The sequence below is a fragment of the Prosopis cineraria genome, unplaced genomic scaffold (genome assembly GCF_029017545.1).
Source record: "Prosopis cineraria cultivar Desert tree isolate PC_DT_omini unplaced genomic scaffold, ASM2901754v1 PC8, whole genome shotgun sequence".
Taxonomy (NCBI): Eukaryota; Viridiplantae; Streptophyta; class Magnoliopsida; order Fabales; family Fabaceae; genus Prosopis; species Prosopis cineraria.
In genome coordinates, this window is record NW_026555339.1 from 28,460,604 (window position 1) to 28,479,331 (window position 18,728).

Consider the following 18,728-nt stretch of genomic DNA (forward strand, 5'->3'; position numbering starts at 1 on the left):
TTACACGACAAGCAACTAGTTGAAACTATCACCCAGTACTCTATAAAGCCTTGCCCTAGTAGAGCTAACTCTCTCTCCCTTTCTATCTCTTGTTTATTCCCCTTATTTCCTCTATTTTCATGGACGAACTCATTTATTATTAATTAGAATTCTGTGTCATGTGTCGTGGCGCACGCAACATATGCCGTGGCATATGGCATAGCGAGGAGAATCTCACTGATTCTCGCATGTTTCACATTGAATTGTTTTTCCTTCACTCGATCCTAATCATTAAATATCCCAACACATCAAAACATTACTCTACCATCAAAAATCTAGATTATTCAATTAACCCACTAATTATCTAATTTATCCTCAATTATCAATTACATTTTGTATTATGAATGAGGGATGTTACAACCGGGCTTCTATAAAAGAGTTCAGGGATGAATTAGTATTGAAGGAAATAGTTAGAGTCATACTTGTCAATGCTCATGGGCCCCATGCACATACCATGTCAGAAAAAAAAAATGACAAAGTTAATGGTTTACTAATGGAAGAATTTTTTTTATCCCTAAAAAAATGGTTTAAGGAAAAAATTGCCTCATTTATCAATACAAAATAAAAACACTTCTTGAAAAAAGTTCAAAGGGAAAAATAAACCTTAACCCTACTAAAAAAACTTTAAATATCTATTTATTGTGTAAACTTGAAAACATATCTGGTCATGGTTATCTAAATTATTTTTCTTATAAAAACAAATACCTTTATACTTAATTACAGAATTAAAGACCATTTTTCTCCCTGAATTTTTTTAATGAGCTTTCGATACCATGAAATCTTATTAAAATAAAATTTAATAAATATTTATTTAAATAAAATATTAAATATCTTAATATTTAATAATTTAAATATTATTACTTATAATTACTCATCCAAGATTTATAAATTATCTATTAAATATTAACAGCTCAACTAGTGTTTCATCAATTTATAGGTGATATGTAAAATAAATAATATACTATATTATAAATATTCCTCTAAAATAATGTACCTCTAAAATTTAATATTTTGATATTTTGCAACTTTATATTAAATGCGAAGGGAATGAATATTCAAATTAATGGAAAAATTAAAATTGTCTTGTTAAATTTACAACTCATTTTTTCAATTTTAAAATGGGTTATAAAGTAAATTTTCTTAAAACTTTTTCATGAGAAGCACCTAGCATCCTAAATTTTTTAGCAATGTTATCCTAAAACTTTTTAAAAAAAGTGTAATATGTTGTTGACTGTTAAATCACCTTTGATTAAGAAATTTACATGTGGCAAGTCATGTGACCCAAACTCCGTATGTCTTTTTCCTTTCATCTTTTCCTCCTCACTCTTCATCCAAATTCACCCTCCATCACCAACACCATGCTTAACCTTATATCCTCAATGGAGGAAGTATTGAGATGACCCCAATATCCAAAAGCATAACTACAAATACTAAAACAATTGGATTCAACATCTAGAAGCTTAAAAATAAAAACAGAGCCAAATACACCTAGTTATATTTTTTACCAAAGCAATAAGAACAAAGTTGAAAATTTAGGGATTTAAGGTTAACCCTAGTTCTTCCATGCAATCTAAAATTTCTAATGCTAAATTGAACTTACCTAGTCGAATAAAAAAATCAAGGAGAACCTTGGACACTTGAAAATCAATAATGAGCAAATTATATTTCTCTTGCCTCTTTTTCTCTTCTTTTCACTTTAACAGCTTCTCGGCTTTCCTTTCCTTTTCTCTCGCTTTCTGTTATCCTCTGTTCATCTATCTACTTTAACATTGGTATCAAAGTCCGATGTTCCTATAGTTGATAGTACTCACTTGATTTAGGAGCTCTATCTTCCTCTTGAGTCCATTCTTCTATTGAAGGTGTCAGTGGTTGGTGGAAATAGCTTGATGGGTATAAGTCATTTTGCAACCTTACGTGGGTAACCATTGTAGTGGCTTTTAAGTGTGATGTTTTGTTGCTACCATTAGCTAGTTGTGATGTGGTCATTAGCATGCAATGGTTGAGTAAATTGGGCATTATTAAAGGAGACTATAAGAATCTCACTATGGAATTTGATCAGTGTGGTACTTCTATAAAGTAGATAATAGTTTTTGCGCTAAAGAATAGGGTGGTTAGTGAAGTCAAAATGATGAAGTTGTTGCATTCAAGAAAGGACATGTGGGGCCTATACTTGTTCACATTTTCTTCTTCGCATTGTTATACAATAGAAGCTGGGGATACCCATTCAGTAACACAGGTCATTGATTAGTTTCTTGACTCATTTAATAGTTTCTTACAAGAACCCACCTCATTGACTTTGAAATGTCATGGAATAATCCTTAAGGATTAAGGAAGGGACTAGTTCCATAAACCTTCAACCTTATAGATATTTAGCTATATAGAAGGATGCTATAGAAAATATCATTAATGAGATGCATGAGTAGGGCATTATTTAGCATAGTAGCTTTCTGTTTGCCTCTCTGATAGTGCTAATAAATAAAAAAGATGGAAGTTGGTGCATGTGTGTCCACTATCAAGCATTAAATTGGGCCATTGAATGAGATTGCTTACAAATTATATTGATTTAGGATATATTGAATGAATTAGTAGATGCAAAGGTTTTTTTAAAGCTAGAGCTAGTTACCACTCGATAAGAATGAAAGACAAAGAGATTTACAATACCGCTTTTCAAATGCATGCCGAGCACTATGAATATCTAGTTGTGCCCTTTCATCTCATTAATGCTCCTTTGACATTCTAGGCTATTATGAACACTATTTTTAATGGGCTCTTACACAAACATATTCTTGTGTTTTTTAACGATATCTTAGTTTATAGCCTAAATTTGCAATCTCATGTAGACCATCTTCATTTTGTTTTTTTTCATTTTACAAAAGCATCAATTTTTTGTTAAGCTATCAAAATATGCATTTGCTACCTCTCAAATAGAGTATCTGTGTAATATCTTGAATTTTAATTTAAGAAGCTAGTTATTAATTAGGAGTGAATTAGTAATTCGTGGATTAATTATGGTTTTGGATGATGGATTGATGTTTTTTTGTTTTTTGGTTGGTATGTTAACGAGATCAAATGATAAAACTGTGATTCAAAACATAACACGTGAGCACCAATGAGATTTGTCTCACTGTGCCATACGCTGCAACATGTGTTTCATATACCGCGATACATGACATAGAATTTAGATAAAGCTGATGTGCTTAGCTTGTGAAATCAAAAGGGAAAAGTGAAAAAATGCACTAGGGAGTAAGGAAAAGGCTCATCTTTGCTAGGGCTTCAATTATCAAGAGTTTAGGAGTTTATTTTGACCAGTGACTTGCCAGGTAAGTTTTGTGCTACCCTGTACTACATTTCTTTCCTTATTTCTTTAAGTTTGGTTAAGAGAGAAATTTAATAAGGGAGTTTTAAGGATTTAAAATCTAAGAAAAAGGTTTAAAAAGGGGTCTAGAGTATGAAACTAAGGTTTTATGACTAGTATGGGGTTTGATAGTTAAACCTTGAGGATATAGGCTTAAATTAGCCTAAATAACTAGGTTGAGAAAAGTAGAAATTGATAAACAGGTGAGTTAGAAGGGTATATAGGTCATTTATGTATCTTAAGGGCTAATGACTATAGAGAATAAATTATGTGAACTTAAAAGGTATTAGTTGAATTCTGTCATGTGCTAAGGGATTTGGCTTAGCTAAATTAGTATCCTATATGAAATGTTGAAAACTAAGTAAGGAATGTTCATTATGTAGATTGAGCATATGAGGGTTGTTCGTGAAAGTTGGATCAGTTTGAGAAGTTTAGCGAGAAATGGTAACCCTTGGTAATAAAGGTAAAAGGTAACTGGAGTAATCATTTTATTTGTTAGCTCTAAAATGATTTACAAGTATTTTATGTAAATTATATACATTGTATTTTATGAAATGATAGAGTAGCAAAAGTTGTGAAAGAATGATGCAAGGGGTATGTGTGAGTGGTGCTTGAAATGTATGCCAAGAGATGTGAGGGTACCCTATACTAGGGTAGGGGATCATGGCCTTACTCTGTGTAAGGCTAGGAAGTCCTGAAGGTTATAAGCATAGAGCTTGCTCTACTAAGAAGGACCTAGGAATATATCCACGAGTGTACCCTAGACTAAGGTAAGGGGTCATGGCCCTACTCTATGCAAGGCTAAAAAGTCTTAATAATCCAAGCATTGAGTATGCTCCATTAGTGAGAACTCAGGATGCCATCCATATGTATGATACTTAGTCTAAGATAGTAGTTTGGTGGGCCCTATTCCATGTAAGGTTGGAAGTCCTAGTTCGAGCTTTGAACTTGCTTCGCTAGTGGGAAAAGGAATGCATGAGCATAGTGGATGATTGAATATGGTATCATGTGTATGCTTATCAATATTGTTTTATTGAAAATGATGCCACTTTACCTCTTGTTTATGATTTTACTTACTAACTGGTATTTAGGGTTTATCTAAGTTACTGGGATGTATGTCTCACTCCATTACCTTTTGTGCATAGGTGAAGAGAGCTCTAGAAGGTCGAGAAAAGAAGCCAAGGAAGAGTAGCCAAGAAATAGTGGTATAAAACTACCCTATAGTGTAATGAATGTATATAATTGTATTTAAGGATTTGGTTGCCAACTAGGATGCATATTTGTGTGATTATATTTTTTAAGAACTTGCTTGTGTATTTGGTAATGCATTTTGCTGAGTGTATCACAGTGGTGAATATGTAGGTTAGCCTAGATGCTATCCAAGCAAGTGTCCGTTATTGTGCAACTTGTTCTATTCATAATGAATGTGAATTTGGTGTGAAACTGTATATATATGTGAAAATTGACTAAATGGTGAGGCTTAGTCCCATTTGTGTGTAAGTCAAGTGAATTGTGATTCCCAACTATATGGTGAGCCTTAGCTCCATATGTGGAAATCGGATAGTTGAAATTAAACAGAATAAGTTTGTTTGTATTTATGTGGTTATGTTGTGCCTCATATAAGACTACAAGTGCATAATATGACATTAAGAGGTCAAATTGTATATATGATGTGATATATATGATATAATATGCTAACCAAGTGTGTATGATCCTTTTAGACTTGGTTCAAAGCTCAAAGTAGTCTAATGAGGCAAGGGGTGAGAATTGAACACTTAGAGTGCCAAATTTTGAAATAAAAGTAGCTTTTTACACTTGAGTGTTCAATTTGAGATTGGACTATTAGATCGTGTCCAAGCTTATCTCATTAGATATATTATGTTATAAGCTTTGTGTGGGTGCTTGAATCACTCCAATCAAATATCAAATGTGAAAATAGCATGCGGTGGAATTTTGTTTTAAAAATCTATCATGATAACATAATATAATATATGTGTCGTGGTGCATGGTATGTAAACCATAACGTATGACACAGAACCAAGTCACGTTGCTTTGTGCCACATGACACGCCGCTTGTGGTTTAAGCCATAACGTATGACATGTTTTTCAAAAAGAAAATAATTGTTGATTCTTTGAGTCATACGAATGGCATTTACACTTCCGTTAGCCCTTCTTATTGAACATATTTTCTATGCATTTTAAAAACAAATTAAGGGCTTATTTATGTTTCTTGCACTGTAATTGTATTGTGATATGTGTATAGATTAGTAAAGTCTAGACAAAATGTGGGACTTTTTAGTTTGGTATCAGTTTCCTTTGTTTTTGATCTCTTCTGCATTACATCCCCATTAGTTGGATATTTTTATACATTCATTACTCTCTTAACCTTTAATCCCTTATTTCTTTATATTTCCTAACTTTGCTCCATAGGAGGGAAGAAAGGCACATAGAGCTATAATAGCACTATAGTAGCCATGAGGGGGCATGGTAGGAATCTATGGCGCCCACGAGGTCAAGATGTGCAAAGTTTAAAGGTGCCACCAGAACAACCTCAGGGGAATGACCCAATAATGGCACGGATGCTAGAGGTGATGTATGATATTCAACAGAGTTTAGCTAGTCGTGTTGCCCTGAACCATAGTAGGGATCACGAGGAGCCAAGGCCAGAGCAAGAGATAAGGCCTGAGGACAAAGTGAGAGTGGACCTGAGCAGTAACCTAAGGGACAATTGAATAAGCCAGCAACCTCCTATGTTTTAGGGAGTAGACCAGTGACTGGTAAGGAAGATCAAGGGATTCCCATAGATCGATTCTAGAGAACCTTCTCACAATTAAATCCGCCAACCTTCAATCGAAGTATAAAGGAGGGAGATACATAGAATTGGATAGAGAGAATAGAGATTATTTTCTAGGTCACTCTATGTTTATCCAAGCAAAAGGTGGTGTTGGCCATAGTGTAGTTGATAGAAGATGCCAAGCATTAGTGGCATTCTTTAAGGCCTTTTGATACAAGCTTAGTTGGGAGCAGTTTAAGGAAAGATTCTTTAACTACCATTTCCCTGCGGCCTTTTGAGATGAGAAGGAAGCTAAATTCTATGCTTTTCAGTAGGAAGATATGGATGAGGAATCATTTATAAAGAGATTCAATCAGCTTTCTAAATTTGTGAGTTATCTACATGAGTAAGATGACAGTAAGTAGAAGGCAAAAAAGTTGATCGAGAAAATGCGACTAGAGTATAGAAGACAAATTGCCTTATTAGGTGAGGCTACTTATGAAGAAACATGTAACAGGCTCTGCATAGCTGCTAGATAAGGTTGAGAGGCAGAGTTTGAGAAGAGATAGCTTTAGTAAGTTTTCATCTCCTTTAGGTACGTCAGGAGTAATATTAAAGAAGAGCAGTTCTGGTGCTAGCAATTCTAGATTTTTAATAGGAGGATTTTTAGTAGAAGACTGCAGTCTTGAGGAGTGATTGGCTAGAGTAAAAGGACTAAGGGGCTAGGGACTCTAGGGCTCCATAACAGTCAAGTCAGATTGCTACTACCCCTATGTCTCGTCGCTCCCCTATGTGTGATATTTATGACCGAAATCATGATAGGAGATGTTGGGCTTATTATATTTATAGTGATATGGCCATTTTTTTTAAGGATTTCCTAAAGAATTGAGAAGGAGCTTTTAAGCAGCGATCAATAGTGCCAAGTCAAGTTTACACAATTTCTTGGGAGGAGGCTCAAACAGCGCCAAATTTGATCACAAGTAAAAATTCTATCTACAAGCAAGAAGTTAAGGCTTCATTTGATTCTAGAGCCACTCATTCATTCATGTTGCATGAGTGTGTGAGGAAACTAAACCTTTTATTATTAAGTTGTCTACACCATCTAGGTTATTGGATAAGACTAGTAGAGTATGTAAGGGAGTGGAGTTGTGCTTTGAGGGCAGGACTTCTATAGTAGATCTAATATTGATCCCTATGTAAGGGTTAGTTGTAATCCTTAAGATGGACTAGTTGATAGTCAACAATGCTATATTAGACTGTTTTAGAAAGATGGTGTTATTACCAGTTCATGTAACTCCTACTGTAACTTTTACAGTAGATATTAGTTAGCCAAGATAACTCTTGGTAGTACAGGCTGAAAGATTAGTTTCCAAAGCTTATGTAGTTTTCTTTATAATAGAAGGTAGTAGTGCTAGCAATGTTGGTGAAATTTGAGTTGTGAATGAGTTTCTTGAGGTATTCTTATATGAGATCTCAAGTTTGCCACCATAATGGGAAGTGGAGTTTTTCATCGATTTGGTACTTAGTACCGAGCCTATTTCAACAGCTTCATATGGAATGGCTCCTTTTGAATTGGTGGAACTTAAGAAGCAGCTTGAGGAGTTGCTAGAGAAGAGCTTTATATGCCTTAGTGTATTACCTTGGGGTTGGCCAGTCTTATTTTTAAAAGAAGAAGGATGACAGCTTGATTTTGTGTATAGACTACAGATAATTAAACAAAGTGACTATAAAGAACAAATACTTGCTTTTGAGGATTGATGATTTACTGGATTAACTGATGGCAGCTTTAGTATTTTCTAAGATAGACTTGCAATCTGGGTGTTATCAGTTAAGGGTGAACATTAAGGATGTGCTTAAGACAGCATTTCCTACTTGATATGGCCATCTTAAGTTCTTAGTGATGTCATTTGGGTTGATGAATGCACCTGCAATTTTTATAGACTATATGAACTGCATCTTCCATCCTTTCTTAGATGGATTTGTTGTCGTGTTCTTAGATGACATATTGATATATTCTAAGGATGAAGAAGAGCATGTGAAGCATTTAAGAACTATACTAAAGATTTTAAGAGATAATCATTTATATGCCAAGTTCAGTAAATGCAAATTTTTGCAGTAAGAGGTATGATTTCTTAGACACATGGTGTCAACTGAGGGAATTTCAGTGGATCCTCATAAATTGGACGCAATATTATAGCGGGAACAGTTAGGTTTAGTAATTGAAGTAAGGATTTTTTTTTTGGGTTTGGATGGTTATTATTGAAGATTTAGTCAAGGATTTTCACATATTGGTATTCCTTTAACTCGGTTAATGAGAAAGGATCAACCTTTCCTTTGGGATAATAAGTGTGAAACAACTTTCGTAAAGATTAAAGAAAAGTTAACCATGATGTCGATGTTGATTATTCTTGATCCACGGTCACCTTATGAGATTTATATGGATGCTTCTTTGAAAGGCTTAGGATGCGTGTTGATGCAGGGAGATTGAGTAGTAGCACATGCATCCAAGAAATTATGACCTCATAAGGAGAGTTATCCAAAACATGACCTGGAGTTAGCAACTGTGGTATTTGCTCTTAAGATTTGACAACATTATCTCTATAGAGTAGAATTTAATGTGCGCAATGATCGCAAGAGTTTAAAATATCTTGTGGATTAGAAAGAGCTTAACACGTGGCAGAAATGATAGATGGAATTCTTAAAGGATTACAATTTTAAATTTAAGAACCATCCAAGAAAAGCTAACGTAGTGGTCGATGCTTTGAGTTATAAATCACTACATGTGGCTGGGTTGATGATTAAAGAGTACCAGTTGTTGTATCTTTATTAAAAGTATAGCTTGAAGCATCAGATTATTATCTGAATGCAATCTACTCTACAGTGATTTCCAATGAGTTTTGGAAAGAGATACAAGAAGCATAAATGAAGGATAAGTTCTTGCTAAGTATCCGAGAGGATATAGAAGAGGTTTATACCACTCTATTATGGTTTATTGATGATAGGTTCATCTTGTATAAGAACAAAATATATATACTTGCAGATAAGAGAATTAGAAGGAGACTTTTAGAAGAAACTCATAGAAGCATATATGCGATTCATCTTAATATTACCAAGATGTCTCATGATATGAAGAAGCATTAGTGGTGGCAAGGTATGAAGCGAGATATTACCAAGTTTATGAGCCAGTGTCTCACATGTTAGAAGGCAAAGATTAAGCATAAAAAATCGACCAGTATGCTTCAACCTTTAGACATTCCCCAATAGAAGTAGGACAGCATATCAATAGACTTTATGTTTGGTTTACCAAGAACTTAATCTAGATATAATTTTGTATGGGTTGTTGTGGATCGTTTAATGAAGTTGGTGCTCTTTTTGCTAGTTAAGACCACCTATGATATAGGAAAGTATGCAGAAATGTATGTAAATAAGGTTGTGAGATTGCACGGTGCGCCAAAAAACATTGTTTTAGATTGAGACCCTACATTTACCTTACGGTTTAGGGGAGTGCTATAGGTACTGAATTAAGATTCAATATTTCCTATCATCCATAGACCGATGGACAGATTAAGCACATGAAATAGACATTAGAAGATATGCTTCGATCATGTGCCCTTAAATGGAAAGGCAATTGGGATAGCTATATGCCTTTGGCTGAATTTTCCTAAAATAACAGTTTCCATTTGAGTATTCAGATGGCACTATACGAGGCATTGTACAGGAAAAATTGTAGATCTCCTTTGTGCTGGGTTGAATTAAGTGAGAGAAGTATGATTGGTTTAGACATTGTGGATCAAACCACAAAGAATATTAGAGTTATTTAGCAAAAACTTCTTACTGTCTAGAGCGGTCAAAAGAGTTATGCTGATAGGCAACTTCGATCATTAGAATTTAAGGTCAGGGACTATGTGATTCTCAAAGTTTCTCCACTTACTAGTATTGGTAGGTCCATATGGGCTAAGAATTTGTTACCTCGTTATAGGACCATATCATATTATGAATAAAGTAGATCTTGTGGCATATCGAATTGCTTTACCTTTGCAATTATTTAGGGTATATGACGTGTTTCACATGTCACAATTGAAAATGTACCAATCGGATCTATCACATATTATTGCACCAGAGGAACTAGAGCTTCAAGAGAAGTTCACCTACTAGGTTAAGCCATATCGGATAGTAGATGTCAAGGAGAAGCACCAACATAACAAGACTATCCAATTAGTAAAAGTATTTTGGTGAGAAATGGCTCCTAGTGACATAATGTGGGAGACGAAGGAAAGGATGAGGAAGTAGTATCCCCATTAGTTTCTATGAGGTGAGTTTGTAGTTGTATTTAAATTTTGGGGACAAAATTCCCTTAAAGGAGGGGAGAATTGTAATATCCTGAATTTCAATCCAAGAAGCTAGTTGCTAATTAGGGGTAAATTAATAATTAGTGGATTGATTATGGTTTTGGATGATGGATTGATGTTTTGTGTCGTTTGGCTAGTATGTTAATAGGATTGAATGGTAGAGCTGCAATTCAAAACATAACACGCGAGCACTAGTGAGATTTGTCTTATTATGCCATGTGTTGCATGTGTTGTGGCACATGATAGAGAATTTGGATAAAGCTAACTTGCTTAGTTCATCAAATTAGAAGAGAAAAGTGAGAAAACGCACTAAGGAGTAAGGAGAAGTCTCATCTTTGCTAGGGCTTCAATTATTGAGAGTTTTAGAGTTTGCTTTGGCCCATGACTTATTGGGCAAGTTTCATGTTACCCTATACTACATTTCTATCCTAATTACTTTAAGATTGATTAGGAGAGAAATTCAATAAGGGAGTTTTAAGGATTTAAAATCTAAGGAAAAGGTTTAAAAAAGGGTCTTGAGTGTGAAACTAAGGATTTATGACTAGTCTGGAATTTGATGGTTAAACCTTAAGGATATAGGCTTAAATTAGCCTAAATCACTAGGTTGAGAAAGGTGGAAATTGATAAACAGGTGAGTTAGAAGGGTGTCTAGGTCATTTGAGTAGCCTAAGGGTAAATGATTATATAGAATGAATTATGTGAACTTAAAAGGTATTAGTTGAACTGTTTTATGTGCTAAGGGATTTGGCTTAGCCAAATTAGTATTCTATATGAAATGTTGAAAACTAAGTAAGGAATGTTCATTGTGTAGACTGAGCATTCATGGGTTGCTCGTAAAAGTTAGATTAGTTTAAGAAGTTTAACAAGAAATGGTAACCCTTAGTAATAAGGATAAAAGGTAACTAAAGTAACCCTTTTATTTGTTAACTTTTAAAATGATTTACAAGTATTTTATATAAATTCTATGCATTGTGTTTTATGTAATGATAAAGTAGCAAAAGTTAAAGAATGATGTATGGGTGTGTGTGAGTGGTGCTTGAAATGTATGCTAAGAGGTATGTACATTGTATCTGTAAGTGTACCCAAACTAGGGTAGTAGGTCATGGCCCTACTCTATATAAGGGTAGGAAGTCCTAAAGGTCTTGAGTGTAGAGCTTACTCCATCAGGAAGGACCTAGGAATATGTCCACAAGTGTACCTTAAATTAGGGTAGCGGGTCATGGCCTTGCTTTGTACAATGTTAGAAAGTCATGATAATATAAGCGTTTTGTATACTCCACTAGTGAGGACTCAAGATGCCACCCATATGTATGATACCTAGTTTGAGACAATAGTTTGGTAGACCCTATTTTATATAAGGTTGAAAGTCCTGGTTTGAGCGTTGAGCTTGCTCCACTACTGGGAACAAGGAATGCATGAGCATAGTGGATGATTGAATATGGTAGTATGTGTATGCTTACTAATACTATTTTATTGAAAATGATGCTACTTTACCTCTTGTTTATAATTTTACTTACTAACAGGTGTCTGGGATTTATCTAAGTTACTGGGACGTATGTCTCACTCTATTACCTTTTGTTCACAAGTGAAGAGAGCTCTATAAGGCTAGGAAAGGAAGCCAAGAAAGAGTATCCTTGCTTTTAGTAGTGGTATAAAACTACCCTATAGTGTAATGAATGTATATGATTGTATTTAAGGATTTGGTTGCCAACTAGGATGTATATATATGTGATTATGTTGTTTGAGAACTTGCTTGTGTATTTGGTGATGCATCTCACTGAGTGTATCACAATGGTAAATATGTAGGTATGCCTAGATGCTATCCAAGCAAGTATGCATTATTGTGTAAGTTCCATTAGTAATGAATGTGAATTTGGTGTGAAAATGTGTATATATGTGAAACTTGACTAAATGGCAAGGATTAGTCACATTTGTGTGTAAGTCAAGTGAATTGTGATTCCTGATTATATAGTGAGGCTTAACCCTATATGTGGAAGTTGGATGGTTGAAAGTGGAAAAAATGTTTTTGTATTTGTATGGTTATGTTATGTCTCATATAGGACCAAAAGTATATAATTTGGCATTAAGAGGTCAAATTGTCTATATGATATGAGATATGTGATACAATGTGCTAATAATGTGTATATAGTCCTTTTGAACTTGATTCAAGGCCCAAAGTGGTCTAATAAGGCAAGGGGTGAGAATTAAACACTTAGAGTGCTAAATTTTGAAAGAAAAGCAGCTTTTTGCACTAAGGTGTCCAATTTAAGATTGGACCATTGGATCTTGTCTAAACTTCTCTCATTAGATAGATTATGTTATAAACTTCATATAGGCACTTGAATCACTCTAATCGGATATTGAATGTAAAAATGGCGCACAGTGAAAATTCATATCGAAAATCTGCCATGATAGCAAAATTTGATATATGCACTGCGGCACATGGTATGTAAGTTACAGTGCATGACACAAAACTAAGGCATATTGCTCTGTGTCACATACTGTGGCACATAGCACTTTTTTTAAAAATAATTTTTGATTCTTTGAGTCATGGGAATGGCGTTTATGTTTTCGTTAGCCCTTCTTATTAAACACATTTTCTATGAAGTTTGAATCCTGCATTTTAAAAACAAATTAAGGGCTTATTTATGTTTCCTGTGCTGTAATTGTATCATGATATGTGTATGGATTGGTAAAAGTCTAGACGAAATAAGGGACTTTATAATCTGGGTCATGCTATTTTTGATGGCAAAGTGGCTGCTAATTCTTCAAAGCTATCAGCTATGCAAGACTAATCTATTCCTAAGTCAATCAAAGAACTATGTGGTTTTCTTGGGGCTTTCCAATTATTACTAATGTTTTATTCATTCTTACAATACCATAACTCACCTATTGACTATGTTGCTTAAGAAAGACAATTTCAAGTGGCCTACAAAGGTTGGGCAAGCTTTCATAATCTTGAAAGAAGCATTAGTGAGTGCCCTTATTTTAATTTATCCTGATATGTAAAAGCCATTCATGGTGGATATGAACTCTTTTAATGTGGGTATTGGTGTTATCTTATTACAATGGGGCCATCCAATTGCATATGTCGGCAAAATCTTTTGTAATGTTTACCTTGACATTACCATGAATTACCACACAACTATAACATATAATGGTAATTATGAACTATAAGTCTCCTATGCTTACTGTATGCAAAGAAGGATTAAATCAAATACATATTTGAAACCAATTTGAAAATAATTTGAGATCCTTAAAACCCTTCAAAAAGGTAGTTTGAATTCAAACTTAATGATATTTAGAAGCATGGAAACAAAAGAAACCAAAACACCAAAAAATAGGGTAAAAATGTCACTTTTATACACTAGCACAGATGCCACAACATATGGTCCATCTGCCATAGTATGTGGCACAGAGAGGACAACTTTAGATGCTATCATGACTGCTTTTCAAGACAACTTTGGATGTGCACCAATTTTTCATTTGATGTTCAATTGGAGTGATTTAAGCGCCCACACAAAACTTAATCAATAATCTAACTAATGGTAAAATTTGTTACAATCCAATATCGGTTGTGAAATTTGGACACCCGAATGCAAAAGTTAAATTTTCAAACCAAGATAAGGCACAAGCACTCAAATCTCAAAACTTATACCACTAACTCAACTCGAGACTTGAATCAAGTTCAATATACTAATATATGCCTAATTGAAGATTTAAAAGCATGATAGGGTCCTTGTCACAAATTCTTAAGCAAACCTTAATTGTTCTCATCATAGCCACATAACATATATATATATATATATATATATTAAATCCATACTATCACCACATATATAAAACATTCCTTGTACTTGTAATTGTATTATAGCCTTTCACCACATAAACCAACTCATATTCACTACATAGGCAATAATAAGCTAAAATACAATATAACATGTTATAATACAAGTGTAACTAATAAAATAACATGCACTCCTAGTTAGAAACTTATAATATCACAATTTAACTTTTATTACACAACTCAAGCAAAATCAGACATTACAATTTGCAAGTAGCTAGTGCACTAGTCCTTGCCTTCCCTTGCTCAAATTTAACAGCAGAACTTAGTAACCATGACGTAATAAGATAAAAATCCAAGTAACTAAAATAACCAACATTATTAATTAACATACCCAGTTACAAACAAGAATTAAAACATGCACAAAACACACACAAATATTATCACCATAATATAATGCATAATCGCTACTCATCAGATCCTCTAATACTCTTGACTAAACTAGCAAGTTATTTCATAGGGCCAAACCGCGTGTTTAAACCTAAGCTCACCATCCATGGTAAAACATCCTAACTAAGGCATCCTAAATCATTTTTGGACTACAGGTTTCCCCTATTACAAGTAATTAGGGTGCCATTGCTCTAACACCGTATTCTATGGATGCTAAGAAGTATAGTCTCTAACTTCGTGCCCTTTCGACCATTAAGGAGAGTAATTCTTCAACACCACATCCTTTCAGGTACTAAGGAGAAATGTAAGCTACACCTTGTTGGATTAGGGGGCACAGTGGAAAAATTAAAATCAAAATCTAGAAACCCAGTTGCGATCGCAGACCAATCAAATTTGTTTAAGTTAAGGTGGACAGAAGAAGTACCTTTTAAATGTTGAACTTCTCAAGCTTCCCTCAAGTGTTTAGACCTCAGGAATTGATAACACAAATTGAATCCCTCTACCAATATCTACACAAATAGCTTTCTAACACGAATAGCGTGCTAGCATTCCCAGTAACTAATATCCATCCGTATGTGCATAAGCCTTGGAAGATATGATCTTATGGCCTTAATCAGACGTTCCTTTTCTTTTATCTAGGGTATGTTTGTGGCTCTCAAAATATTTTTTCATCAAGAGTTTGTCTCTCTTAGGAAGCTCGTCCCTCTCTATACTATATAAGTTTAGGTTTTTATCTTCCCTTATGAATTTTAAAAAATAATCACAATTATTTTAAAAATAATATCTTATCAATTAATTCTTAATTAATTCATATTAGAATAAATTTAGTTTAATATTGAATATTTCTAACAGTTCAATTCAAATTATTTATTTTAATCTAGAAGAAGAGCCAACGAAATAAAATTTAATTTATCTCATAAATTAAATCTATGATATCATAACTTATTTGAATTTATCTCATAAATTTTAATTATAGAATTGATATGATATCCTCTCATATCATGCTAGTTATTAAATTTAATTTATTATATAAAATTAAATTTAAAACTAACACAGTAGTATAATGTAATGTAATATATACATAATATATATATATATATATATATTGAATATATATATACTCCCTTCATTTAAAAATGTAAGGTATTTTTAGTCTTTTGAAGTGTAATCATTGCCCTTTTTTCTAAAAGTGCCCCTATTGATGAATAACTTTATATTTATTGTAGGGTATTTAATAGGGATAAATATGAAAAGATATGGTTAGTTTAAAAGTAGGTAACTACTTTATTGGGAGGTGAGATTCAGTTAAAAATGACTTACATTTTTGAACGGAGGGAGTATAATATTATATTTTGAATTTTATATTTCACATATATATAAATATATTATATTTATCAAATAAATATTCAAATACAAATACATACATATATATATATATATATATAATTCATTCACCCTAGATAAAGTATTACATTCATTAAATTTAGACATATTTCAGATTCAATAAACTTGAACATTATAGCTTGAGTTGGACTATTCTTGTATGTGACCCTATAGGCCTATATGAAGTTGACAGTAAGTCAATAACATTATTAGCCCACAATTCACAAATGTCTCTAGCAAGACATTGCAATTACCCAATTCATATAGGGATCAATAATCCAATGTAATTTATCATATAACAGTATCACATTCCTTTTGTCACACGATATTTTGATCAAGTGTGAGACATGGAATTATTATTCTCCTTTACCTAACCATTACTTTTTCAATCTCTAAGTGGACTGACTATAATAATGAAAAAAACCCTTTCTATTGTAGTATGGCTATACATTTTCTTAGTCTTACTCATTGAGGGGCCCAGTAATATCTTTCAATTAATATGAGGGACAAATTTCATCTTAATCACTCACATTCCTTTACATGGATATTACTAAACTCAATCATAGCCTTTATAATCACTTGATTAAAGATGACTTTTAACTAGGTCAAAGTTCAGTGGTCATCAGGTAGGAACTTATGATGATCTTAGATCAAAAGGCTTAGTGATATAGTTACACATAAGATAAACTTATGACTTATACCATGCAGATTTCTCATAGCGGGTTAGTCCAGCACCTCATACCCTTTCAAGTGCCTATGACTTTGATTTATATCTCTATAATTAATTAAATTCATACTAGTCTTGCTTCATCTATAATCCCTTATGGATGACCGACTAGGTACATTTAGGGCAATCACTATAGTTTGTTTAATGATATAGTTATCATAGTAAATATACAATTAATATGGTAACAAAAGAGAAATTCATTAAATAACAATATTCATAGTATAATAATTGGTCCTAGGGCACAATTTCTAACACACCTGACATCTCGAGGTGATAGTAGTGATGCAACAAGTTGACACATGCACCATAGTACATACATCAAATTCTACTGTCAAAACAGCAATTTCTGGTATTAAATTTGGATGTACACTATTTTCGCATCTGATATCTGATTGGAGTAATTCAATCACCCATACAAATCTTGTTTCAAAATCTAACCAATAACACTGGTTTCATTTAAATCCGATATCTCATTCAAAAGTTAGACATCCAAGTGTATTTTGACCAATTTAAGTCAAAATTAACCACTTGAGCATCATCATTTGAAACCATATGCCATTAGCCATTTCTTGGGCCTTGACTACATCCAATGGGATAAATTACGCTTGATTGAATAATTATATACACAATATCACTCATATACACACATTTGGCCACCCGATTGCCCACTTCACACATTTGGGCATTACAATGATATTTCACATAGATCTACTCCATTGATCAACCTTTTCATTCATCACATATTCATTTTATCCACATACGCTTATAACCAATCTCTATCCTATAACAATAAAGTTCATCACATACACACATACATACATTCAATAGGGCAAGGACTTAAAATTTCACACATTCACATTCACAAGTTTATGCACAAATATTTGTTTGTATGGCAACTTATATACAAGTACACAACATTACAACACAAATTCATTACACCAATTCTTACAATGGGCTTTTATGAGAAATCTCTAATCTTGGCCCAAATCCTTCCCTTTCGCACCACTAATACTATAACCTGTAAAAATATAAATAACCACGAGTGAAATCAAAATCTTAGTAACCAAAGTAACTCATTAAATGCTTATTAACACATATAACCACATACAAGTAAATAAAACCAAAGCAATAGTTTATATATTAATAGTAAACATAGTTTTCCTCTTTCTAAACATTTTCACACAATCATAGTCATTAGCATGATCATCTATTGACCAATCCTTTAAAGCTCCCCGACTTGAAATTATAGGCTCTAATAGATCAATTGCATACTGACCTGAGCATACTTTTAATGGTAGAAACACTCAACCAAAGGTATTCTATCCCACTTTTGGACTATAATTTTTCCTTTACATACACTCGTGATAGGGGTGTCATTGACTCCTAAGTGCACTCTTACAAGCACTAGGGAGTTGCCAGACTACCTAGATGTCCTATGGTAACAATCCTAATATAGTACTACATTAGATGTCCCATAGTGCTAGCTTGACTATATGGATTTATTCACTCATATCTCTACACATACACATCCATATATACTTAGGGTGAATTCCCACCCCCTGTGATCATGCCTTTCACATATAAATTATCACTTGTCCACATTTTATGCACACACACATGTGTGTGTATCAATTTCATTCAAAATCTTTAACAATCAATAAAAATTTCTAAAATACTTTTAATGCTAAAGATAATGCACGTTGTAAATTCCACATTCAGAAATATCATAAACATCAAAATCATAATTCTCACATTTATTTCTACACAGTTATAATATTTAATAAACATAATCAACTATATGGTTACCTCAACCTTTCTATTTCAAAGAAAGGTTACTTGTGTTACACTCTTTTACTTCAAGTTCCTTC